Source organism: Crocodylus siamensis, chromosome 1 (assembly GCF_052110815.1).
Source record: "Crocodylus siamensis isolate JL-2025a chromosome 1, ASM5211081v1, whole genome shotgun sequence".
In the NCBI taxonomy this organism is placed as follows: Eukaryota; Metazoa; Chordata; order Crocodylia; family Crocodylidae; genus Crocodylus; species Crocodylus siamensis.
Window position 1 is genome coordinate 334,653,999 of NC_143395.1, and position 26,856 is coordinate 334,680,854.

The following is a 26,856-nucleotide window of genomic DNA, read 5'->3' on the forward strand; positions in this document are numbered from 1 at the left end:
GCCCACTTCTAGCCAGCTGACCCACATTAGTTGCCCTGGCAACCCTCACCTGTGCTGCCCTATTAATTGGCAGCTGTCCTTATTACTGTTGCTAGTAGCGAGCACTCCAGTGCTCTGCTACACACCTTCCCCCTTAAGTTCTTCACCATCATCAGGAGTGGGGCACGCAAGTGTCCTGCGACAGACTGGTTCCAGTGTTGGAACGCAACGGCTTGCTCTGGAACCTTGTGAACCAACAGACCCCCTTTGTATCCGGCATACTGTAACTGAAGAAACATCGGAGACTCCACTTCTCGACTGCCTCTCATCGTAGCTTAGACAGCATATCTACGCTTTCTATACGTATATTTACTGCAACTTCGTTCCAGCCGGTCTCCCCTTTTATTCGTAAGAGGGTGAGGCCAGGTGAGTGAATAAAACCTTTTGTTTTACCTTATATCTGCTCTGTAATAACTTCTACTACTAACATACCATCTCAATGAGCCGTTGACCAGTTCTGGGACTTAAGGAGCCGGCAGCCTCACCTAGCATTGGACTGGTTCCAGTGTTGGAACGCAAGGGCTAGCTCCAGAACCTCATGAACCAATGGACATCCTATAGACTTATTACAAAGAAACTAACAACTTACCCTAAGTCGTCTACTTGCGCCAGCTCAGCAAACCTCGAGGGCGACTATAAAGCTACCTCCAGTCCCGCCCCACAAGCTGCGCGCTCGCCTGCTCCCCAAGCGGTGCTGGAATCGCAAGCCCGCCATTCCGCCACACCATTATGAGGGGCCTCTAAGGGTTGGCTGCTGGACTGGAAGTGACCATGGACCAGAAAACTGGCCCCACAGAGCCAGACAGAGAGGCCATGACTCCTCCCACAGGAGCCACAGTTTAGGTTTGGGCCCAACATCCTACGTGGGGGGTGGAGGTATCTTTACCTGTGTTCTGGCCAGAAATTCTGGCCACAGGGCTCCACACGGTGCTCTGCAATTTGCTGGGCCACAGCTGTTTCCGGTCCATAGTTTGGATATATATTAGTGGTATTTCATTTATAATCATGGAATAATGTAGATTTTGGGTTACCATAATAATTGTTGAATCACATTATGTTAACAAGGGGGAGAGGTTAATAATTTAAAGAAAATTAGATGGTATTAAATTAATTGCAAAACCTTTCTTTGGAAAAGTCAAGATAAAGACAAATACAAACATTATTGTTATTTATTTTTTATAGAGGATTGATATTTTAACATAACTTTTCTTCCAACTGTAGGCTAAGCTTGTTGTTTGTTCACCATTAGACGATAATGTTGTAACATAAGTCCACTTTTTAAAAGTCGTTTCAGTAGCACCTACTGGGTACATCTGCATGAGCTATTAAGGCGATATAGGCTCATTGCATAGTAAAATACAGTGCAGTAAGCAATCAGTAAAATACTGCACAGTATGCCTTCCCCAGGAGCAGGTTTACACATGTACCCTGTTGGCACCAAATGGGCTCCCAATGGCTGCTCCTGCCCTGCTCTGCCCCCCCTGAAGCAGCCAGGGAGAACTCCAGGTTCCCCTGGGGTACTAGTCCAGTGTCTGCTAGAGGGTATGGGGGTCAGTCCTGATTTGTATGGAGCCAGGAGAGCTCTGCTGGCTGCAGTAGCTGCTGTCTCTTGGCCCCATGCACACTGGGGGGAGTCCTGATGTGCACAGGGCTGAGATATAACTACCACTGCAGCTGGCAGAGCTCTTCCACCCTGTGAACATTGGGACACAAAGCTGCCAGCAAGCCTGGCTCCCAGCAGGGCTTCCCCCCCAGCAGGGGATTCACTGGGAGCTGTCCCACTTGTGGGGCAGCTGCCAGTGAGCCCTGGGCTGGGTGGAGATTCCCTACCCAGCTCAGGCCTGGCTGCAATTGTCCCAGAAGTGGGACAGCTGCCAGCAAGCCCCCTCATACGCAGGGAAGCAGGAGTTCCCTGGTCCCCTTGCTGCTTGACTTCTGCGGGGAGCCAGGAGCTGAGCAGCACTAATTCCCCTATTCCTTGTGGCCTCCTGATGGTGTGGCTGACCAGAAACAAATTTGTTTTCAGTCAGCATCTACAGGAGTGGTACTGCATAATAACTAATGTGCAGTAGAAAACTGCACATTAGCCTAATTTACTGCACAGTAGCTGCTGCACATGGTCACATGATGATGCCTTACAGCACAGGAGATTAGTCTACTACTCGGTGAAGCATCTCATGTAGACTTGCCCACTTGTTACTACATGACCCTGACAATGCCATTCTTTGTAGAAAATCAGGCAAAGAGATGTTTTTGTTTTGTCTTGTCCCCATGTATTGAGTATGTATCCAGACTTCGTGTTCTGTTCCAAGCATCATGCCAGATTGTGCTTCAAAATTGCACAAAAACACATAGACTGCAAAAAGCAAAACACAGGATCGAACTGAGTATAAGAACAGGATACATAGGGGAACTTTCACTATGGCATTCCAGAGGCAGGAGGGGAGTGAAATCACATTTAAACTGGCATTTTAAATAAGAAGCCACAGGAGATTAATTTAAATAAAGAATTCTAATTCATGAATGCAGACAAAGTCTAGTTTCTTCTACTAGAATGAAACCTGATACTCAGATTGAAGGACCTGTTAGAGAAAAAGTTAACTTTCTCAATACGTTTAGACTGTCTCTAAACATGTCCTTTTTTTCTTCCTAACTGGAGATAGAAAACTTCAGTGCTTATGCCATTATGTAAACTTTATATACATCTTACAGTTCCTACTTTTTTCTGTCATATAAATTAGTGGCTCAATGGTAAGCATGTGTCTCTTCAGTGTTAAAAGTAAATAAAAACTTTCATAATGTTGATCATATTTTACTGTGAAGCTGTATCTTAAGCTATAGATAGATCCTCCTTCTTTCAATGTAGTGCTTCTGATTAAGTGTCTCCTTCTAAACCATCTTGCTTCCTTTAGCTGCATGTCATATATCTTTGGGAAAAAAGTGCCAATATCGATCCTTCCTTCCCTCCCACATATTCCTACTATCGCTAAAATACATTATTTTATAGAAATCATGTAAATCAACATCCCATCTCATTCATCTTGTTCAGTTTTTAGAAAATGGAAAAAAACTGGAAGCTGGTATCTAATGCTGTATAAAAGAAAGAGAGTTTTTAGAACAGTCTTTGAAGTTTATTAAATAATATGATATGAGAAGTAATACCATGACTGATACACACATGTAGTCTAGTATTCTTCCTGTGGCAGTGGACAATAACCGACGGTGAAAAAAAAAAAACAACGGTGAAAGTACATACAACCACATACTATTCTTAGGAAATGTCATTTCTTCACTCCCACAGCTTATCATCCTAATCTATGAATAGTAATAATAAAAAAAAAATATTATCCTTAGATCGTCTAGCAATAAATATGAAAGTCCTTTAGACTACTGCATATGTAAAATAATTCAAAATTAAAAATAGATTGGATGTTACTATAATATCTTGTAAGTCTTTCCCCCAGACCAGCATTCTGATCCTGCAACAAAATAAACTAGCATGGACTCCTATATTCGTGCTATGTTCCAGTGATTCCATTCAGGACAAATGGTCTGGATTAATGGATCTCATTGCAAGATAAGAGCTTTAAAAATGACTAGATTTTTATTCTCCCTCATATAGATTACATAAAGTACAAATACAGACACTTAACCTAATCCTGAAGTATTATGGCAAGCCAACTCTAAAGAACAATTGAGCATAAAATTCAACATATCAGGAATCTTACAGAATATAAAATGCCATGTACAATCCTTTCCAAACACCTGAAAAGCAAAATGAAAGACAGTCCTTAAATTTAAGGCAAACAACTAATTTTGCAGTCTATTGTACTTACATCATTATCATTTCAGCATTGTTATCATAATTATTGCGAGTTCCTTGTAGTTGAGGATGACAATATCATAGTGGGGGTAGCCAAGTCAAATGCACAGATGAATGTACAAGTCTGTGCACAATAAAAGAGCACCGTAAATTCACAACACCACTCAACATCTGAGCTAGTCTGCTGCTGCTTCTGCAACTAACATGTCCTTCACCTTTTTCTGCCCTGAAACACCATTGCTATTCAAAACTGCTAGCCAATAAGTTGTATTCAATATAGCGTGACTTAACCTTGAAGCACTGCCTTGGGCAACCACACTTCTAATTCACTACAGAGAAGCTGCTTGAATATATGTGTATGATCCATCTTATCCCATGTGTTAGACTCATTGCAAATGGGCCTACATTATTAATGCCTCACTGGATATACATTTAGAACTCTACAGGACTTTGTTAACTTCGTGTATTGCCTTACTCCAAATAGACTGGAACTTTTTCAGTTACATTAGGAAACCCTTCAAAAGAATGTTTAATTATCAAAGCACATCTGAAGGAACCTAATGGTAATAAATGGTAAGAGCTACTTCTTTCCTATGAAAACATTAGTGACACTTTTCCATAAGCAGGATATTTTTTAACTCAACTCCCATTAGGTCCCATGGAAAGCCTGCTGACTATATTACTAATGCCACTGAAATGTGGTCCACAGTGCAAAAGGGTTAGGGGTATTTAATTGCATGTTTGAATAGTCATGAAATTCTAAGTTCCAGCCTTTTCCTGAAGAAGTTGTCAGATATATTCTGATAACATAGATAAACTAATTTCCCCATTATTTATTACTGTATTTTTAGTCAGTACAATATTTTATTTCATTTAATATTTTTCAGAAATATTTTAAAGGCATTTTTTTGTTTAAACTAAATAGCAGCTTAATTGGGATGACAGACTGCCTACCTACATGTCCCAATTAAGAGCATTTCACTATATTTCAAATTTAACTAAACATTTTCTGCCCATTATTTATCTGTTTGCAAATGTTAATGAACAGTTTTCCAGTGATAATTAGCATAGGTTCCATATTTATATAAAATGACACAGTTTTAAAGAAATTAAGCTAATTATTTTTAACAGAAAAATAAGCTTGACACTCCATGGATTATGAATAGTTTTATTTTGTACATACAAGGTAAATGCTCTTTTTTTTTTCTTTAGAATGAAACAGTACAAAAATAAAGCATTTTGTATATATGTAGCATACATTTGGGATTGGATGTTAAGGTATTAATATTGCAGCAGCCAAAAGAGAAACACATTAATGTCCCCAAAGATAGAATTTTACAAGAGTTACTCACAAGGTGGTGAACAGAATTGGGATTTTAAATCCCACAATAGATTAAAACAAAATCTATGTTGATATTATCTTTATGCAAGTTAGGGGGGAAAAGAAGACAGGAGATAGGCAGGCAGCCAAGAGGAGGCTGAAAACAAAGAAAACAAAGAAAAAAAAATATGCATGACACACAGAAAATGAACCAGTACAATGCTAAGAGTTTCCAAAAATGTTAAAGAAAAATTAGCTTATGAGACTCAGAAACAAACACACACACACACACACACACACACACACAAACAATAGTGCCATCCTACACAGCCACCCACAGGCAGTTATAAATCAAATAACAAGAACAAAACACAAATTTTGTTTTTAGCTTGAGAGAAAGGGAAAAGAAGTCAGATATGGAATCATGCTGTGTGTGATCTGTTGATCACATCAGGAAAAGATACAGACAAAAAACTTACTAAAATCTTGAGAGTTGGTATAACCCCTGGCCTACGGGCCATATCCAGACCACAGACTTATGTCATCTAGCTTGCATGAGGGATTTCCTACAGGTCCTAAAATGTGGCAGTGGAGGAGCAGTGGCAGTGTTACTTATTGCTCCCTAGTGACAAATTTCTGGATCCATGGGGAACCTAGTAGGTTGGGTAGCATAGGTATGTGTAACCAATTGAGTGCACAGGGTTGGGGTGGTACAGGGCCAGATCCCATCATGTGGAGCTAGACCAAGGCAGCACAGCAGCCAATCAGGACACACAGGACATGATCCAGCCACAAGGGGCTGGGCAAGGGTAGCAGACAGGACCTGCTCTGGGCTTGGATCCTTGTAAGGTATCCATCCCGCAGACCAGCCCCACACAACTTGTTCAACCCACAGAGCCGAAAGGTTAAGCACCACTGTTGTAACAGGATCCACCTCCAAACAGCTGTTGTGGTGCCACTTAGATGCCCCACAAACTGCACTTTCAGTCTGGCTGTCCTGGGAATCATCTTGTCTGCCACACTTTTGATGGAGTGCCCCCTTAGGTGCCTCACTCAGCCCTCCTCATCAGGAATGACCAAAAGATCCAATCTTTCCTTTCTATTTCTTGAGCAGGGCATGCTTCCCTATAACTGACTTCAGCCAACCTACTCTTACTCTATAGCCAGGCTTTCAGTCCAACCCCCTACTATCACTACTTTAATCAGGCTGTCTGTCTTTCACCCCCTGCTAACAGTCCTGAATCAGAGTTCTTAATTACCTCCCTTGCACTCAGGCTTCCCTTCTCACAGACCTAAAGTCTCTCAGTTGAACAAACTTTCAGCACCTTCCACAGGAGCCCATACTGGGCTCAAGAGCCTGCCATCAGCTACCACTCCAGATACCTCTGGGCAATTATTTGCCTTCTGTAAATTGGCTGATGTGTCTGTCCCTGTACAAGCCCTTAGCCAGTTCATAGAATAATCCATACGTGGGTTTGAGTGGCGGCAGACTGATTAGCTGGGTTTATTCCCTGGGGAGTTCCTCTGCTAGACCTCATAATACAAGCAATAACCCTTGACCTAAACCAAAAAATTAGCAAAAGAAAGCTCAGGCAACCTACTGGGCCCTGGTACCCAGTTATGACACACTCAAGTTTTCCATTTTAGACTGAGTGGGGCTTTTATATGTAGCCCAGGTACACCCAGGGGTATGCCCTGTCCGCAAGTGGAAGGGATGAGGTGGTCAGGCAAGACTGCTGTGATAGGGGCCTGCCACCTGGGAGCACTTCCCCCTCTTCTCTATAGAACCAGTCCTCAACAAAATGCTTAATTATATACCAAATTATTGCTACGCAAAAATAAATATGAATAAGAGACATTAAATATTTGCAGTAGAATTGGTATGTGACACCATATACAATACCTGCAATCAACCTGCAATAGCAGATTACAGTGGTTTGTCAAGACAGGAGGAAGAAAAGGATTCCCTTCTCTTTATGAATGAAAGTTAAATTCAAGTTCCTACCCACCCTTTCCAATTAAAATATAATAGGTAGTAAAATTAAATGCACGTCATCCCAAAGCCATGTGGTATAGCATCATTTTGCAGGATGGAGCTCAGTATGGGGGATGTAGCTCAGTAGTAGAGTGTGTGTTTTGCATGTATGAGGTCCTGGGTTCAATCCCTAGCATCTCCATGGTTTGTAGGTTAGATGAACACCTTGCTGGGGTCATTTGACCCCAGTATTCTTTCCTGCCATGGCTGGGGGTCAGACTAGATGATCTGCTCAGGTCCCTTCTGAACTATGAAACTAACACATTGAACCACTTTGGGGGACTGCAAAACATAAACTGGGTGATTCACAGCATAGGCAATAATTAACCCCCCTACACAGAATGAACATTAACACTCTGGAACAGGCAAGTTACAACATCCATACAATAAACACATATAAGCATCAACTTAGATAAACCCAGGTAAGTTGTGATAACAATGCAATATTCGAAGAATAGACAGTAAACATACATAAGTAATGAAAACAGGGAAACCCATGTAAACTCCCTTAAGGAATACCCATAATAATTAACCATAATACCCATAATAATTAATCTTTACATTATGAAGCAACATCAATCATAGAATATAGGGTGCACTCAGCACCCCACAGGGTGCTCCCTGGAATACCTCCCCTTTAGGGACCTAGGATGTGGACATAACCCCTCCCCGAATGGAGGACTGTGGAGGTTGCAGACCTTCCTTTCCCAAGTCCACCTCCCCCGTGGGACCACTTCCCCAGCAACTCCTGCTTCCACTCTGAAGCTAACAGGGCTTGTCCTCTGGTCACCAGTCCCGAAAGGGCCTCTCTCTGGCAGTACCTCTGGCTGCTCTAGTTGAACTGGTGTCCTGCACTAGGACCCAGGGCGCTCCTATGAAAGCCAAGCCCTTACTGGCTCCAGTTCTACAGCCTCACATTGGGGGTCTTTCCCCTTCCCAGGCCATGCTTTGGGCACCGGGGCTCTTCTGGTTTAATGCAGAGTCACACTGCGGGGCTCCAGTTACTTAGCCTAGAGCCACGGCTAACTTGAGCAGCCTCAAGATGCTGCCAGGGCCAGCTCTCCATGCACCGACTTGGATACCATGTGGGACCCAAGCAGCCTCAAGCTGCTCCCAGGGTTGGCTCTCCATGCGCCGATCCACACACTGCCCCAACTGTTTGCTGGGTTCACAGGTTCAAGCCACCTCAAGCAGCTCCCAGAGCCTGAGCGCTGTGCACCAATCTGTATACTGTCAAGGCTCAGGTGGGGTCCCAAGGGCAGTCTTCTCTGGAGCTCCTCTCTCCTTGCTGTCCCTTGCCATGGCTTTCCCCCAGCATGCCAAACATGCTCTCCTTTTACACGCTTTGGGGATTCCGCCCCTGAAGCTCGGTGGACTTGCCATGCTGCAGTCCGGTCAGGGACCTCCTTTCCCCCTTCCCTCGGGAAAGGGGCAGTGTCCACTTTCCCTTAACTTATTTCTAATTGGTGGACTTCCTCCACCAATCAGAATTGAGGATTCCCAGGCCCCTGAACATGTTGGAGCTTCATCGGGTAAGTCTGTCACATAGAAGAGACACACAGCTGCCAGTTCCAGGCAGAGTCCTTTCACCTGGATTCTCAGCCATGAACTATGGCACAGTGCCTTAAAGACCTAGTTGTAGCAAGCTGAGTGGCAAAGGCTTGCAACAGACTGCACAGTCCAGGTTGGAGGAGTCTGTAGGCTTTCAGGGTCTACAGCCAGCTGCAAGCAGTAGGGATAATTACATCACAGCCAACTGTGAAAGAATAGGGACAGGGCAAAGGAAGTTCATAGGCTCCCAGTGAAAGGAGTTAGAGAGATTGAGTTAGAAAAGACACAGAGAAGAACTGAGTGGTGGGAGCTGAGAGAAGTGGAAGTCAATGAGGTAAGAAAGAAGATGAGGGTTGTCTGGTTGTAAAAAACAGGCTGGAGACTCTTTGTGTTTGGGAAAAGACCCAGGGCTGCAAAACTGGAGGCAGCATTATCATGACACAGAACTCACCTTGAGGAAGAGAAGGAGGACTGCAGTGCAAGAAGAGACAAGCAGCCAGGCAGCAGCACCTTCTCAGAGTCTGGCAGTTAACACTTCAAGGACTGTGAGTGAACCCTTTGCAGACTATGTCAATGTTTTGGTACTGAATAGGGTTTATTCTGGCCTTCCTGAGAGGCCAGTAGGCCTAGGAAATAAAAAAAACCTCTGTATAACTAAGTAACTGTTTGAGCTAATTATCTCCAGACCCACTACAGTATTAACCCAGGGGCTTAAACCAGAATCTGACTCGTCCACAAAAACCATGGCATTTATAACAGTCAAACAGTGCAGGCTGATATTACCACTTAAAACCCGGGTCTGGGTTTGTAAACACTGGGTTATGGACCTTAAGGATATAGTCTGCCTCACGAAGACTTTCTGGAGATAGAATTTGTGCGTGGGAAGTTCCTGGCTGGCCCAAATGGATGGGCCTACAAAAGCCTGAATATAAAGACAAGAAACTTAATGTGGGTTATGAGTCACTGTGTGGAGGTCATGTACTTGGCCCAAAAGTCCTACCTCACTCCCCAAAATGACATGGGTGAGCTCAGCAACTTTAGAATGTGGAATTGGGGCTCTCAATACTTTGAGAGCTAAAACTAGATCTAGGAAAAGGGGAGCCCATAGTCTATTTCTTGTGTGTCCAGCCTAGGGAGTAATGCTGGGAATGTCCACTTATGGATTACATTTGTGTCTAGTTGGGGTCTCTTAGATCCTAACAAAAACCCCAAATAAAGAACCTGCATCTCCCTTGATGCTGGAGATGCTCAGGACCTGGACTTCATGGACTGGTTCAGCCCAGACCTTTGTGCATAGGCAACTCATGGACTCCACACTGGTATCACTTGGGGAACAGGTGTATGTAAGTTGTATACCGGTGACACTAAATCCTATTTCAGTAAGACGGTACAGATATCAATTACAGACAAAATGGCCAAATGAATAGAGGCAGTAGCCAGTCACCTTTTTCACCTGGTGATAATGATTTGATATTAGGGACCACTGACTAAATTGCTACACTAGGCTGTGAAACAGAAGGGAAACTGGGAGCTGCCAGAGCAGCACAGGGAACAACTAGGGGTAATAGTCCCTTTTTACTCCAAAGTCTTTGGACCCTAGGCTGTGTCACACCAGGAGTGCTGATCAATCAGGAAGGTAACCCTAGCAAGAGAGAAAAGACCAGATAAGTGGCAAAAGAAAAAGGTCAGTGTCCAGGGCAAGTTAGGTAGGTCCAGAGGATTTCCCAGAACGAGGATGTGCAAGCAGTTCACCTGGGCTCAAGATGGGGTGTCCAGAAAAAGGGCCTGACTTTGTATCTAAAGACAAAAAGAGGATCCAGTCTTTGCATCATTTTATGGCTGATTAGCAGGGATGCTGGAGTTCAGCTACAACATTCTCTTCAGCTTTGCTGCAGTCTTTTCAGATCTACTGCAGCAACTCTCTCTGCAGCTTTTTAGCTCCTGTCCTTAGGTTACTTTAGCTGACTATTGCTCAGAGCTGATCTAAGTCCTCTTCCTACAATTATTTGCAGCTATATAATGCTGCTCTCTCCCCACTTAAGTAATAGGGGTTAGGAGCCCATGTCAAAGGCAGAAAAACCTAATTTAATTATTATGAGATCAACAAAGAGGTGTAAGGTAAATTATTGGTTACCGGATCATCTTGACTATACATAGCACATGGACCAAACTCCAGAAATATTTTGGTTTATATTTGATTTGAGAGGAAACATGAGAGTCTCTTATTTATAACAGTTAAGAGAAGTTTACAAGACCTTTCTTTAGTCATTTGTTAAGGCATGAGATGAGCACTTCTCCTTAGCTATCACAGAAAAATATTTTAAAATTGTGTGACAATGAAAGACATCAACATGAGATATACAGAAAAAAACACTAGAATAAAATAACATAAGATTAATTTATTTGTGTGTTGTCTTTTATAACTTCATTTCCACAATATTGAATTTTCTGTTAATAATATTCTGTACTATGCAATGAAATAACACACATTTTGGATTTGATAAACTCTAATTTTAATCTAAAATGATCAGGTACAGTTGAAGAGTAGGTAAATGACACAAACAAATATACTCTTGTCTGTATTGATGTGATTGTGAAAAGAAAATATTGTTGAGTGGAGAATTGAGGTTTGCTTCATTGCTCAGAATAACTCATATGATTTTCTTTTAGTATTCATTTCTTCCACAGTAAAACTAACAAATGTGCATGCTTCAGATTTAGGGGAAAAGTGTATGTCAAAGCCTCTTGGAATGTATAGTATGCCTGACATGGTTTTCACGGTCTCATTACCAAAGTCTTCCTACTTTAGTAATATCCCTAGGAAAATGCCACGCTGAGCTGTAAACACATGTGTATGTATTACCAACCCCCTGCACTTAATCTGATGAGAATATTAGTCTGTCAGCCACAACAAGAACCACTGGTTCTTTAGCTCAGCCCATAGTACTGGAGGGTTTAGCTATAAAAGTGCCTGGGTAATTCTTTGTTTGAGGTAATTTGCATCATCACAGAGCCTCATCAGTCATCACCCCACCATGATGCAAGACAGACTCGAAGGGAATGCCTCCTGACCTCAGATTGGGGAGGACTGGGTTAGAGAGTTTCTAGAGGGACTGGATATGTTCAGATCAGCGGGTCCAGATGCTCTCTGTCCCAGAGTGTTGAGGGAGCTAGCAGGGGTTATTGCAGCGCCCTTGGCACGGCTTTACAAGTGCTCATGGTGCTCGGGCCAGGCGCCAGATGATTGGAATGTAGCCAACATGGTTCCCATAATTAAAAAAGGGAGGAGCCAGGCAACTATAGGCCTGTCAGTCTTACCTCAATCCTAGGAAAACTCTTTGAGAACCTCATCAAGGAGCATATCTGAGATGGGCCAGCTTCAGGGTTGATGCTCAAGGGCAACCAGCATGGTTTCATTAGGGGCAGGTCATGTCAGACTAACCTGATTGCCTTTTATGATCAGGTCACAAAAGCATTGGATGCAGGTGCCACCATGGACATAGTCTTTCTGGACTTCAGCAAGGCCTTTGACACCATCTCCCACCCCATCCTCGTTAAAAAACTAAGCAACTGTGGCACTGCTGCCTACACAGTCAGATGGATTGCAGATTGGCTGAAGGGTCATACTCAGAGGGTGGTGGTGGATGGGTCATATTCGACCTGGGGGGAAGTGGGCAGCGGAGTCCCCCAGGGCTTGGTCCAGCGGCCCGCTCTGTTCAATTTCTTTATCAGCGATTTGGACGATGGGGTGAAAAGTAACCTGTTTAAATTTGCTGATGATAACAAAATTTGGGGTGAGGTGAGCATGCTAGTAGGGAGGGAAAGACTGCAGCAAGACCTGGATAGGTTACAGGAGTGGGCTAACAGAAACAGGATGTGTTTCAATACTGACAAGTGTGAGGTGCTGCACTTGAGCAGTAGTAACCAGCAGCACACTTATACGATGGGAAACTCCCTTCTTGAGAGCATGGGGGCAGAAAGGGACCTTGGAGTCATTACTGACTCCAAGATGAACATGAGCCAACAATGCGAGGTAATGGTTGCCAGGACTAACCGGACCTTGTCGTGCATCCACAGGTGCATCTCTAGTAGGGCCAAAGAGGTGATCCTCCCCCTCTATGTGACACTAGTCAGGACACAGCTGGAGTACTGTGTCCAGTTCTGTGTGCCCCATTTCAACATTGAGAGGGTCCAAAGGAGGACCACCCACATGATCTGGGGACAACAGGGCAGACCCTACAATGAGAGACTGCAGGACCTGAACCTGTTCAGCTTTCACAAGAGAAGGCTGAGGGGGGACCTGGTGACCATCTATAAACTCACTAGGGGGGACCAGAAGGGTTTGGGAGAGACCTTGTTTCCCCTAGCGCCCCCTGGCATAACAAGGAATAACGGCCATAAGTTGTTGAAGAGTAAGTTTAGATTAGACATCTGTAAGAACTACTTCATAGTTAGGGTGGCTAGGAGCTAGAACCAGCTTCCATGGGAAGTGGTGCTGGCTCCTACCTTGGGGGTCTTTAAGAAGAGGCTTGATGCCTTCCTGGCTGGAGTTATTTGAGCTCAGTTTTTCTTCCGCCCAGGCAGGGGGTCAGACTTGAAGATCTACAAGGTCCTTTCTGACCCTACTTCTATGATTCTATGATCACAGAGCTCAGAGACACCTTACCACTTAAGAAATGCCTGCCCAGAAGAGCATTCCATCTTTTTACTCCTCTGTGAAATATGAAATACCATAACCAGAAGGAAATATAACTACGTATTGCTTACCACCAAACAACTTTGAGTTAAACAGACTCTTCCAACTTTTCTCTGAGACTAACCTTCATATAAAATGAACTGTTCCAAACAGGAGATTTTACCACACCTTCTACTCTCCTATGAAATAGGAACTTTCATTTCTACCCAAAATAACTTTCATGATTTTTTTTCTCCTATGCCTGAAGATGTTATGCCCAAAAGCTTGAAATTAAAGAATTTTTCAAAGATCCAGTTGATCTAATAAAAGATATCCCCTCTACCATGAGTTCTGATTCCTATTGGCCTAGAGGCAAAAATGGCTACAACCTGGATAGGTAGTTCATGGTATTTGGAGGCAAGACAATGTCTACCTTGTAAGTATTGCCATATAAGTATTAAAGGTTTACACCTCAGGAATGCAGAATGATGCTGATACCCAAGATTTTAATGCAAAGGGTTTTTTATTATTGTTTTTTTTCCTCAAAACATAGTTCTGAAACCAGGATGTTTCATGAAATACAATTTTCATTTAACTAAAATGCAGAAGCCAGATTAAAGTTGTCTCATTAATCACATAAATGACATGTTGGCAGAAGTTAGATGCTTAAATACTAAGGAGCAGCTCAAAATAGTCTGCTAGCAACACCCTGGAAATTCATTTCATGTCTAAATCCACTGCATGCCTCAATTATGAACTGCAGTGGTCCTTCTAACCAGCCACACACCGGCAAAAACACACACCCCAAAGAAACCAAGAATTCATATTTTGACAGATGGCTCCCATCTAATATTCCTACAGCCCCTGTTAAATGAACTGACCCAGCTACTAATCAACAGGGATTCTGGTTTTCTCTGATTAAAAAAAATCCCCAATTTAATAAAAAATTAAATACCCTTATATTATTTTATAGGGGTATTTCATTTTTAATCGCAGAAAAATGTGGATTTTGGGTTACTTTTTAATCCAAAAGTTGAGGTGGTGTTGTTTTTTTTTAAATCAGAGAGAACCAGGTTGCTTGCTAATCAAGTACTAATCAAGGCCAGCTGACCTTCAGCCCCTTTTCTCTGATTGCTTTTGGAGCTTCATTTAAGGAACTTCTCCGGCACCTGAACCTTGCTGCACAACCCACTGGTTTCCAGCCTCTGAGCAGCTCCTGTTTCAGTAACAAGTTTGGCTCCCCTAGTTCCTGGTCTTGGCTTTAGATGTTCATGGATTTGGATTCTCTCTACTGAGCTGTTTCCTGACTCCTGACCCTGGTTTGGCTAACTTTTGGACTTCGACCTGTGGATTATCCTTTGGACTTAGTAACCAGTTTTCTGAATCCCAGATTCTGACCTTAGCTTGGCATTTTGGCTTCTGACTTGTAGCTTATGGCTCTTACTACTGCAGCCCTCAGCTCCAAGATTAGCTCTTCCTACTAGGCTGGCTCAAGATCAATTTGAGCATTCTGGATGGTGCTAGTGGCTACTCCTGATCTCTTTACCCACATCCACCTTTGTCAATGCTGAGGCTCTGCCCTCTCCCCTACAACCTGTTTGAATGTGTATCCCTTGATTACATGTGGTGCTTATGGTAGCAGACTTTAATGCAGGGATAGGCAACTCCTGGCATGTGTGCCAATTAGTACCATACAGAGACATTTTTCCTGTTATGCCAGAAGGTGTGTGAGGAAATTAAAAACAAAACAATCCCCCCACCAAAATAAGTCACTGCTCCAGGCTCTCCAGAGTAGCCACAGGTCCAAGCACCATGGCAGGCACCAGGGGCATAGTCAGGAGAAAACAGACAAGGAATCTGTCTGCATTCTGTTTACCTCACTTCCCCTGGAGAGGAATTGTGTGTGAGGGCAGCACTGGGGCACCGAGTGCCAGGCCAGGCACTTGGGGTAGAGTCCAGGTGGCACAGGAAGAAGTGGGCATGGGGGGAGGTGCCACAGACAGGCCGACCCAGTCAGCCCTTTGGGAAGTGGAACTGCCCTGGGGCTCCATGAGCTCAGGCCATGGCTGGTAGATGTGTGTATGTGTGGGTGGGAGCGCTTAGCAGAAACCAAAGTGGGGCCCAGCCTGGCCCCCACAGCTCCACAGGGATGAGATTCAGCTGCCCTGCCCATGAGGGATTGCCACCTGGCTGAGGCAGGATGGTGGCCCTGGTTGGAGGAGGTGCTCCTGGCCTTAGGCTTGGCCACTTCCATGGGCTGGTACTGTGGCAGGTGCTGTGCAGGGCCACTGCACTGCAGACTCCCAGTCAGCTCGGCCCTGATCTCCACCTACGGCAGCTGTTCCCAGGTCTCACAGGGCTCCTGCACTGGTGATGTCTCTGCCCCACTCATGCTGGGCCCATCATGCAGGGAGGCTGAGCCCAGAGCCAGGAGGCCCCCAAGCCCAGTACCCTGCCCTGGCTGGCTCAAGATCAATTTGAGCATTCTGGATGGTGAGCTAGTGGCTACTCCTGATCTCTTTACCCACATCCACCTTTGTCAATGCTGCAGTTCTCTGGATCCTCCTTTTCCCCTTTCTTAAATATAAGCACTATTTATGTCCTTTTCAGTTGTCTGGGACATCTCCCAGTCATCATACACAGTACTTGAACAGATAACTAGAGGTATGTAGTAGGTTAAGAGGAATGCCAAGCATAGCACACACAAATCTCAGGCATAAGGCAGACTATGTATTATTAGACTGAAAAGGAATGACTGTAGTCAACATTAGGTCTAAGATGAATATAGGAAATGGTGAATTGATGAAATGATGAATGGCCCTAACACACTTGTGATCTGACATACAGAGTGTTAACAGATGTATGCTCATGAGAAGGTAATGGCACAATACAATGTAGGCTCCTTGAGCCTAAATATCACATGCCATCAATATCTTAAATATCTTTAACTGTTCTGTGCCATGGGCTTGTTCCACCCATGAGCCAGTTGGGTGATTTGTGGCACAGGGCTTGGAAAAGTCTGCTAGGGCAGGGCAGGTACCAGCCCCCTGCCCATTCCACTGGTGAGACAGCTGGCAGTGAGCCCCTGGCTGGCCAGGGAATCACTGCTATCTGCCCCACTGGCATATTGGGGTGGGGGTTGAGACTTGCCTCTCCTTTGTAGCTCTTTCCAAGTTCTGCAGTCCTGATCAGGTTCCAAGACTGGAAGCTACTTGCTGCTGTGGCAGGGAGACATTGTCCCCACCCAGATTCTACCACTGGAGCCTGCCCAGGCAGCTTCTGGGGCCAGGGAGCAATCTCCCATTTCCCAACAGGAGATGGCTGTCTCTTGGCCCCGTGCTCTTTGCCAGCCCCTGGGCTAGTACCTGGGGGAGCCTAGGGCTTTTCTGGCTGCTTCAGGGTGGCAGAGCAAGTTGGGAGCAGCCCTTTCCAGGCTACTCTCTTTGGGTCTACATCTGTGTAAGGTTGCATATTACTCTGAAGTAAACCCATACTGTAGCATTTGCATGTGTAGACGTACCCCGTATGTAACACTTCTATTCCCCTTGTGTTTAGACGGAGTTTGACTAATGATTTCTGAACAAGACAGTGAGGGTAAGAGCAATATAGGATATTGGAAAGTAATGGTATAAATGAAGAGGGAGGAGTAAGAATATAGGAAAGAAGATCAATCAGCAGTGGGAAAGAATAGGAAAAGGGAAGAACGAACCCCAGCTCAAAATAATTTAGAATACAAGCATACTCCATAAAATGATAAAGATGAATAAATATATGCATGCAGATGTGTTAACCTAATTTCTTCCTATAACGATCACAGCTTAGGGGAAAGGGTGTTACCACAACATTCAGAATGATTTATTTATTTCTTTAAAGATATCCTCAAGATTCACGTCATAGTTTTGGAAATACGAAGTTAGCTTCAGAGAAAAGAGGTAGGAGGCCTGCCAGATAATTATCCCTCTCTTCCACAAGGGAGGCAGTATCTTAGGGGACCACTAGTTATCATTAGTTACCACTACTTTTTTTCTTTCCTCCTTCCCTCTTCTCCCCCACCCCAGCCCCAAAGGACAGATATAATATGAACATATAACATGTACTACTAGGAAAGACAGCTACATGTTACTGTTCACTCCTTTAAAACTCTGGAAATAGGGAAAGATCACAGTAGTAACTTTGTTTGGAAAACATCTTTTGTCACAGTGGATGATGACAAAATTACCCTTGGGGCCTAGGTTACATAAAGGAACTAGTTTCAATCTACTCAAATACACTATTTTTATATTCATCTAAAAACTGATATGTGTTTATAAGTAGTTTGTTTCCTTAAATTGTTTAAAGCTGCCCTTCATATTTACTTTGATGACTTTTAATAAAATACATTGGAAGTCTTTTTCCTTTTCCCTTTATTTTTTTTCCCTCCTTTCAAATTTCAGTATCAGGGTACTCCCTCTAGTAATACCATATGGAGTCTGAATCCAAACAGCTGACTGATGTTTATTTAAAAACTTTCTGCTGAACTAATTCATTATGCATTCCCTCAGCTTGTGTTTTGTCCTCTATTGTTTTTTTTCATGCAGCACACAAAGTTGGAGATATATCATTTAAAACAAAACAAAATAAACCACCTGAAGGAGATGCACACTCTCTCTCTCTTTCTATTTATTTATATATTTATTTATGAAGGAGCATCCTGATGCACAAAAAGGATTGGAAAGATATTATATATGCTTAGTACATATAGCTTTAAAACTGCTAATTATATAAAACATTTAAATTATCTCCTGTGAAGCTTTTCTTCTTTTTTTTTCCTGCCAGATGTGAAACAGGAATTAAGCATCTAAGTACTTGGCTTATATCTACACATTCAAATGAGAATTTTCCATATTTTGTTCTCCTGGCCAGGGGCGACCACTGTCTCCTGAGTTGGGGGGGGGGCAATTTGTGGGCAGGCCTGGGGGTGGGCCAAAAGCTTTATATCCATTCCTATACTTCTCTGCCACAGCTTAGTGCCTTCCCCACCACACCTCCATCATGCCGCCAGCCTGTGCAGCAAAAAAACCTGCCCCATTTTGAGATGAGCCAAGCTCTTGGGGCGGGGGGGGGACACATGCCCCTCCCCCCTTGCCCCTCCTACCAGTTTCCTGTGCAGCTGATAGAAAACTTTCCTGGAGATTCCTGAACAGAAATCATGAAAATATGCTTAAATGTTTTCTTCCATCTTCTGTATTTTTCTCAGAGCTTTTTTTGTGATACTGTATATCAATTTATGTAGTTATTGTCTTCTAGGGTTTGATGTACCACTATATTATATTCAGTATATGTCTCTTTTTGAGGAATTGAGTACATGACTATTTGATGGTGCTGATTAATATTTATATCAAAAAGAAACATTACACCTGAGATGTACTTTAAAAAGCATTCTTGTACTGCTTACCCTGCCACTATTTTAACACCTTGAACAGTAAAGCAGTTAGTGCTTTTAAATATGAAATCTACAATAAAAAGTGGATTTTTAGATCTATATCATCATGGGCAACCTCTTCTCCATTCTCCTAGGAAATGGAAAGAATATGACAAATATATTAGATTGAAAAGATAAATCAATTTTTATTTTATTACTTTTAATATTTATTTTGTTATATTTTCTGATTACCAAAGAGTTTGTGATTCTATAACACATCACTTTCAGGCCATAATGATATATATAGGGTACTACTTCAGGGCGGCTGCAATATATCTCTCCCCACCTTCCTGTACCACTGGGCAAACCCCAGATGTAACTCTCTCTGCTCCCTCCCCTCCCCGCTCCCATTTTGAAGACAGTGCTGGGAGCACCCTGAAACAACTTAATGAAGGTACTCTGCTCTGGAGCATTTTCATCTGAATCTTAACCCACCTCCACAGGGGCTTGAATCCATCCGCCCCACCCTTCAGCACAGGTTGGGCAGAACTTCCTCTGCTCCCTCCTCCCCCCTCCCCTCCCCTCCCATTCTGAAGACAGTGCCAGAAGTAGCCTAGTCTGCATCAGCCCAGCCTTGCTCCTAGCATGTGTGGACGCAAATTAAGGAAGGTACTCCTTTGGAGCACTTTCATCTGAACCCTCAAATAATGACAGTTCAGTGTTGCAGGATTGGACCCTTTTCAAGCACTCTGCATCCATGAGCAACTGGTTCCTCCTAAAACTGGGGAGAGCACCTGCAGAAGTCACTGACCCTGTCAGGAGGGGCACCAACCATAGTGACAGCATCAGTGTCAGCTGTTGGGGGGGGGCACCGGCCCCATCAGGGAGGTACGTGCACCCTTGTGCACCCCCTACTAGTCACCTATGTCTGCATCCATGCCCTTCTGTAAAGGCACAGCTGTAGAGTGCTTCAGGGGGCTGATCACATGACAGTGTCACTTGTATCAGCACCCAATGTTTTGACTTTTAGTTGCTGAGCAATCATTATGTTCTAACTCGTATATTAATAGCTGAGAAGGACAAAGGTAATATAAACTAATTATTGTCCCCATAAGGTACTTGGAAATGTGTTCAGCCTTCTTCTAAGATCACAGTCCTGTGGATGTCCTACATCAGTGTTCCTTGGTGAAGGTTCCTTGTTATAGGTGAATGGGGAAGGAGACATGCTTGAATTATTTGCTCATTTTGGATAATATCGTACTCATAGAAAAATGTAATACAAAGGAATCTTTGGAATTTGACATATGCTTTTTTCTTGGATTGAGTACTAGAAATAATGAAAGGCCAAGAAAACAGACAAATATTGATTTTGAAGCCAGAAAATCCTAGAATTCCTTAAGGAAAGGAAGCTGTAAAAATGCTTTGCCTCCTGTCTATTCTGCACAAGCATTACCTTATTATGGGTAGTTGATTCCCCTCCCTCCTACAGTTCTTCCCTTTGTCTTGTGGGGTGTCTACTTTCTAGACCTAACAATTTAGTATCACCCAATTGGGCACTAACATACTCTAGTATGAGAGATTCCAAAGAGATTCCAAAGTCTTGCAGTAGGGAGTAATGTGGATAGAAGAATTAAGGAAAGCGGGGGAGGGGAGGGAAAAGGAGAAATGGGAGAAGAAATAGGCAGTTAAAAAGACACATTTTCTGTCATTTGTTTGTAACAAGTGATGATGATGGGTATTTTTTTTTAAAGAAATTCACTTGTCAAAATTTGAAGAAAAAATGTGAAAAGCTCTCATAATGAGTTCTCTGTTTATATTGCTCTTGGGCATATCATATAACTTCTTTTTTCTCTTCTAAAATTCACTAAGGGAGGTATCAGCCCAAAATTTTTCATCAAAACCTCAAATGTCTTTTGCAATCAAGATATAAAGTGATCCTATTTTCAACTGGAGAGTCCTGGACACTTTATGGGGCAAACATTTAAAGTTAATTAAACATTCATATAAGATACGTTAGGGAGGAAAAAAGGTCCTTGTGTTTCTACTGCCACCCACTGACTCAGCAGTGACCTCCCAAACTGATGAGAACTACTTTCTGTTCTCTAAGTATTCTAATTGAATTTAACCAAAAACACTAAAGCAGAATCTCATTGAAGCTTTGAAAAGATTTTTAGTCATTCAATATTTTTTTCCAAACACTATTCTAACTAAATACTCATTTAGTACTCCTCTTTCATTGTAAACAGGAAAAAAATGCATCATAATGTGTCTACAGCAAATATTTCATAGTTGCAAAGCAGTGGTATTCATTCTAATAAAAATGAAACATATGGATACCAACCTTATAGTGCTATGCATAGTTTTGTTGTTGGGGTTTTATTTTATTTTTTGGGTTGTTTTGTTTTTCTTTTTCTTTTCTTTTTTTTCTCAGATACACTAGCAAGGAATTTGAAAAGGGAAAAAAGATAGACAGCCCAACTTTTGTCTTTCAAATCCTTGTTTTACAAAGATTTTTTTGACACTACAATTCTTTCCTGTACTTGTGAACTGCTAAGGAGTATCTGTTTAATATTTAACAATTGTTACAATCAATCAATTTTACTTTGATAATGCATCATGATAGCGAGTACTTAACATGTATGAAAGCACTTAAAACCTTTTTGATGTTATACAACACTGAATATGATCATGCTGTGTCCTAATAGATCACTTCATGCTGACTTTCATTGAGCATAAAATGATACGGTGTGAATGAGCCCAACAGAGTGCAACTCAATCCTTTAGAACTTCGCTAAGAAGTTAATTTACTTCTTTAGGTGTAAATTACTTCTTTTCTTTCTTTCTTTCTTTTTTATCAATGCAGTAAAAGAGATCATCAGTTCCAGTTACTAATTTCAAGCTAGTTTAAACAGACAGGCTATATGCATTAGCAGTGTAAAATATATTTGCTATCAGAAAATGAAATGATAGCCAGAGAATAAGGGTATGTAAACTTTTTCAGAAGCTATAATTTATCATTTGTGAAACTACAGTTTTAGTATTGTGAGAAAATACATTTTTATATATACACAGTCCAGTTGCTGAAAGACCTTCTAAATACAGTGTGGATAGAAATATACTGTTGACATGTGTAACGAGCAAATATTTGTGTAATCTCTTATAAATCAAGGATAATGAAGCTTGACCATAAGCCGAAACATTTGGCATTTGTGTGCATTACAAAATGAAAACACTAAGCACGCATATGTAGATTCTCAAAAAGATCCCATGTAAAACTTTAATTCTCAGCAAAATTATTTCTATAAGAATTACAGAAGACTTCCATTTCTAGAAGTGAATCATATTGCTAGTTGTTGAGAGATAAGAAATTCATTTCAATTGTCAATTAAAAATGTGTTTTATTCTATTAAATACCTCAACAAGAAGCAATTTTACACACTGTTGGTTTACAAAGAAGTATAGTCAGATACATTGTAGCCATATCCACAATATGAAAGAAAGAAGCCAGCTTTACCCTTTAGATGAAAATTTCATATATTTTGACTCCTTGCCACCCAAACAGCAATATTTTTACAAATCATAAACTAAGCTCTTGAACTGCATATCCAGAAGAAAAAATAAAAACGTTCTGCAAGAGGCAGGTAACACCTATTTCCTTTACAATCCAATCAAAGTATACCAACTACAAAAGTCACTTGGAGAAATAGGTACTCTTCTGTTGGGAACAACCCACAATACGACAGACACTTGTGAGTGTGAACAAATCTTAACCACACCTGGTTTATATTTAGGGGCCCATGGCAAGTCATTGGGGAAGGGAGGAAAAGACTGGCAGGATGAGGGGGGCTAACAGGCCCAGGAGGGTTGAAGGGCTGGCATGTCCATGGGGGCTTGGGTCCAGGAGGGGCTAATACTGAAGAGGGAGGTTGGTGCATCCAAGGGCTGGTTTGGAGCTTAGAAATACCCTGGTCACTGGCCCCAGGGCTAAAGCAAATGGCTAGGATTTCCCATCCCAGAGGCTGTGCTGTAAATGTGTGCAGGTGTTTGCTAGGTCAGATTTACTTCTTCTAGAGTGGGTTAACCCTTTATGGATTTAAAATTAGTTCACCTTGGGTGTGTCTACCCATGCAATTAATGTGAAGCACTAATTGTGCTGTGGTTTATTGCTCTTGGGTATGCTGTTTGAATGTGCACCTGGGACCATAGTATATTGAGCCAGGTCAGAACAGCCCTGGCTGTAGGGGGGCTGTGGGTGTCACTCTGCCAGCCCAGGGCTGCTCTGACCCAGTGCAATGTGCCACAGAAGGGATGTCTGGCAGGAGCAGCACTAAGGGAGGGCCTGGGAGGACTATAGCAACCACAACATTTGCCTTAGACCCCACATAGCCACCTCTCCCAGTGGCACCCCTGTCCAAGGCCCCCACATCCCCCCCATCCCCAGGCTGCTGCCCTCCCCATGCAATGGAGCCTACCCTGCTCCCTCTCACAGCCTGCAGAAGTGTGGTGCTCCTGGCCTGGTTCACAGGGACCATGTCCCACCTTTGCCTGCACAACCCCTACAATTTTCTGTCTAGCCACTTCAGCCCCCACACCAGGAAGAGGATTGCACTGCCCTTGCTGGCTGGGGAAAGAGGGTGCTTCGGTGTGGGCATAGCCAGCAGACATCTCCCTCACTGAAACACCCACATGCCAGCTATCAGCATCTGTGTATGTGGTGCTGTGGAATAAAGAACTCTGCACCAGAATGGTACTATGACAGCGGTGGGAAAAATGTGCCCCAGGGGCTGGATGTGGCCCACCATACTATTCTATCCAGCCCGTGGAGCCCCTAAAAAATTTAGAAAATTATTATTAATCTGCCCTGGGCGGCCTGTCATGCTGCCCTCGATGGCTTGCTGAAACTCAGTAAGTGGCCCTCTAACCAAAATAATTACCCACTCCTATACTAATATTACAAGTACTACTTGGCTGTACTTTACAGGTGTATCCAGACAAACTCAGTTGTCCAGTATGTGGCTCTGCAAAATGTGAATTTTGGGTTCCTTTTTTTTTTTTTAAACTGAAAATTGGGATTTTTTTTGAAATTGGAGAAAACCAGCATCCCTGGCAATCAAAGCATTGGGATGGGAAAAGTTCTCATCCTTGCAGGTCTTTTTGAGCCCTGTTCCCCAATCATGCAATCAGGGCTCAGGGCTAGGAAACAGCTGTGGGGTAGAGGCAGTCCCAGCCCCCTGTCCCTATCCTCTGGTGGGGCAGCTAGCAATGAGCTCCCAGCTGGGCAGGGAATCTCCACTCAGCCGGGGTGGCAGGGAGATGCCCACCAGTGGGGCAGTTAGCAGCAAAGCTGTATGATTGAGGAACAGGACTGGGAAATAGCTGTGGGGGTGGGACCTGCCCCAGACTGAAACAGTTCCCAGTCTCCCCCTGGCTGCATGGAGAAGGCTGTATGTGCAACCTGGAGCTGCCCCCAACATGGAACACCCTGGTTAACCCCAAGTGATTCTGCTTCCAGTGTGGAGCTGATACATGGTAAGAGCATGTGGCCTGGGGTGGCCCCAACATGGAACAGTTCCCAGCCAGCTCCAGGCTGGATGTACAAAATTCCCCATGCAGTCCACAGCTGGTCAGTAACTGTCTCAGTCTGCAAGAGGTCCCAGCCAGCTCCAGGCTGGGCAAGGAACTCTTTCCCCTGAAGGGAGCTCTAAGCCCCAGCTCTGTGATTGGAGCAGGGGCTGAGAGATTGCTCTCTGCACCAGGGAGCTGCCCACTGCTGCGGCAGGCTCTGAGCTCAGAGTCAGCTGTCTCCTTACCCCAGTAGCAGGCAGCTCCCAGGAGCAGGAAGCAATCCCCCTACCCTTGTTGCCCAGCTGACCAGGAGAAAATTTTCAGGTAGAAAACTAAATGTGGAGTAGACCAAATTACTGCACAGTAAGCATCTGTACATATAGATGGTGATGCTTACTGCACTGTATATTGGTCTACTGTTCAGTAAAGTGTGTCGTACAGACGCTTCCACTGTGGAACTAATTTGTCTAGTCTGCAATAAATGTCTTGGGTATTAAATGAACATAGATTTAGCATGTCATTTTATGAGTAACTTAAGCCCTGCAAATGCTTGCATGACTGGGCATAGAGATTGACTTAAGCTTGATTAGGTTGATCAAAATGTAACACTTATACATACCTGGGGGTGGTATTTCTAGTGTTCATGAACATGTGTGAGCACCTACACATGGGTTACATTTAAAACATTTTAAAGGTACTTAAAATGGGAGCATTCATCTTTTCGAGGGTGTTAACATTTGCTAACTACCCTATCAGCATCTCAAAGATAATCCTTGCCAGAAGTGGTGTAGCTTTGATCCATTTTACCCAACTCCAGCCACTATATTGTTAGTCTTCTCCACAAAGGTAAAGAACAATTTTGCAGTTATTCAACATCTCAGGATGCATGCCTTCCAGGCTCTTTATCTCTGCTCTGCGTAAAACTTTCATACTTTCAAGCTGTATTGCCCAGGGGATGGTACTGGCTCCAAACTAACACCCCCACCTGCTCCCAGTGGTTATGGCCCAGGTCACATACCATCAGGGTCTCCCAAAGTTGACAGAGTTTGGAGGGGTGACATGGTTTCCCTCCCCAACCCCTCCTGCATCTTTGATGAGTGAGGGGTAAGGGGGGGCTACCTAAGGCTGAGCACAGGAGAGCCCACGGAGGCTCCATGCTCTCCCCATGGATATCTCGTGGTGGCTCTACTCCCAGCACATGAAAGCATACAGCTTGGGGAAGCATGCCTCCTCACACTCCATGTTCTCACTGCAGTTAAGCCCTAGCAGTTCTACTCCTAGTGTGGGGCAGCCGCATAGTGACAACATACAGCCCATGAAAGCAAGCCTCCCCAGGCTCAATGCTCTTGCCACAGTTAACCTCTGATGGCTAGAAAACATCCCTTCCTTAGCTCTTTGCTCTCACCCTGGTTAACCCCAAGTGGTTCTGCTTCCAGTGTGGAGCTGACACATGGTAAGAGCATGTGGCCTGGGGTGGCATGCTTTCCAGGCCTGCCTGCTCTTCTACGTTGGCAGCAGAGCTGCTGCAGCTCAATGACAGCAACAGCATGAAAAGGCATACCTCTTTAAACTGCATGTTCTCACCATCTGGTGGCTCTGTCCCCAGCAAGGGGTCATTACAGGTTAAGCACAATGACAGCATGGACCCCAGGGATGTATGCTTTCTTGGGCTTCATGCTGCTGCCATGAGGTGACTCTGTTCCCAGTCACCAGTAGCCAGTTGCAGTGACAGGGAAGCATGCCTTCCTGGGTCTCAGCCTCCCTCAGCTGGGGCCAGACTGTTGCTGGATTTAGATGAAGCTGGGGGTCCTACATCTTGAAAAAAGGAAATATGCATATCTGGAAAAATTTCAATTAACCTCAGGTAAACTAAGCTTAATTAAATTTGTCCTATGTCTTGCTCCAGGCTTAAAGATACAGGCAGCCCAAGCAAAGTGTAGGGGGCTGAGATGGGATGGGAGATCTGAGGTCTAGTTCAGCATGGCTTGTGTCAGGTGGTTAGTATGGAGCCAGTGATTTGAGTTCAGCTCTGCATTCACCAGTTTCTTCCTTCCCCAGGTTCAGCAGGGCCTGTTGCAGGCATCTGGTGCTTGCCAGCCTCCTCTCATCCCCTCCCACTCTGGCCAAAAATACACAACCCCCCAGCCTCTGAAGCCTCAGCAGCCCCTTTCACAGCCTGCATGACTGCCTACACCCAGCCAAATCCCCAACTTTCCTCGGAGAACACAGCACTAGGGGCTCATTAGAGACATCTGGGTTTGGTTAAGGCATTCCTCAGGCCCCAATCATGTCCTACCACTCCACTCTTCATTAACACATGGAAGCATGGTGCACCCCATGGCAGAGTGCTTGCATCAGCTTATGGGACAATCAGCCATTGGAGCTCATGGTATGCCACCACAGCTGGGATCCCTGTTATTTGCAGGCTTCTAGCCTTGGGGATGTA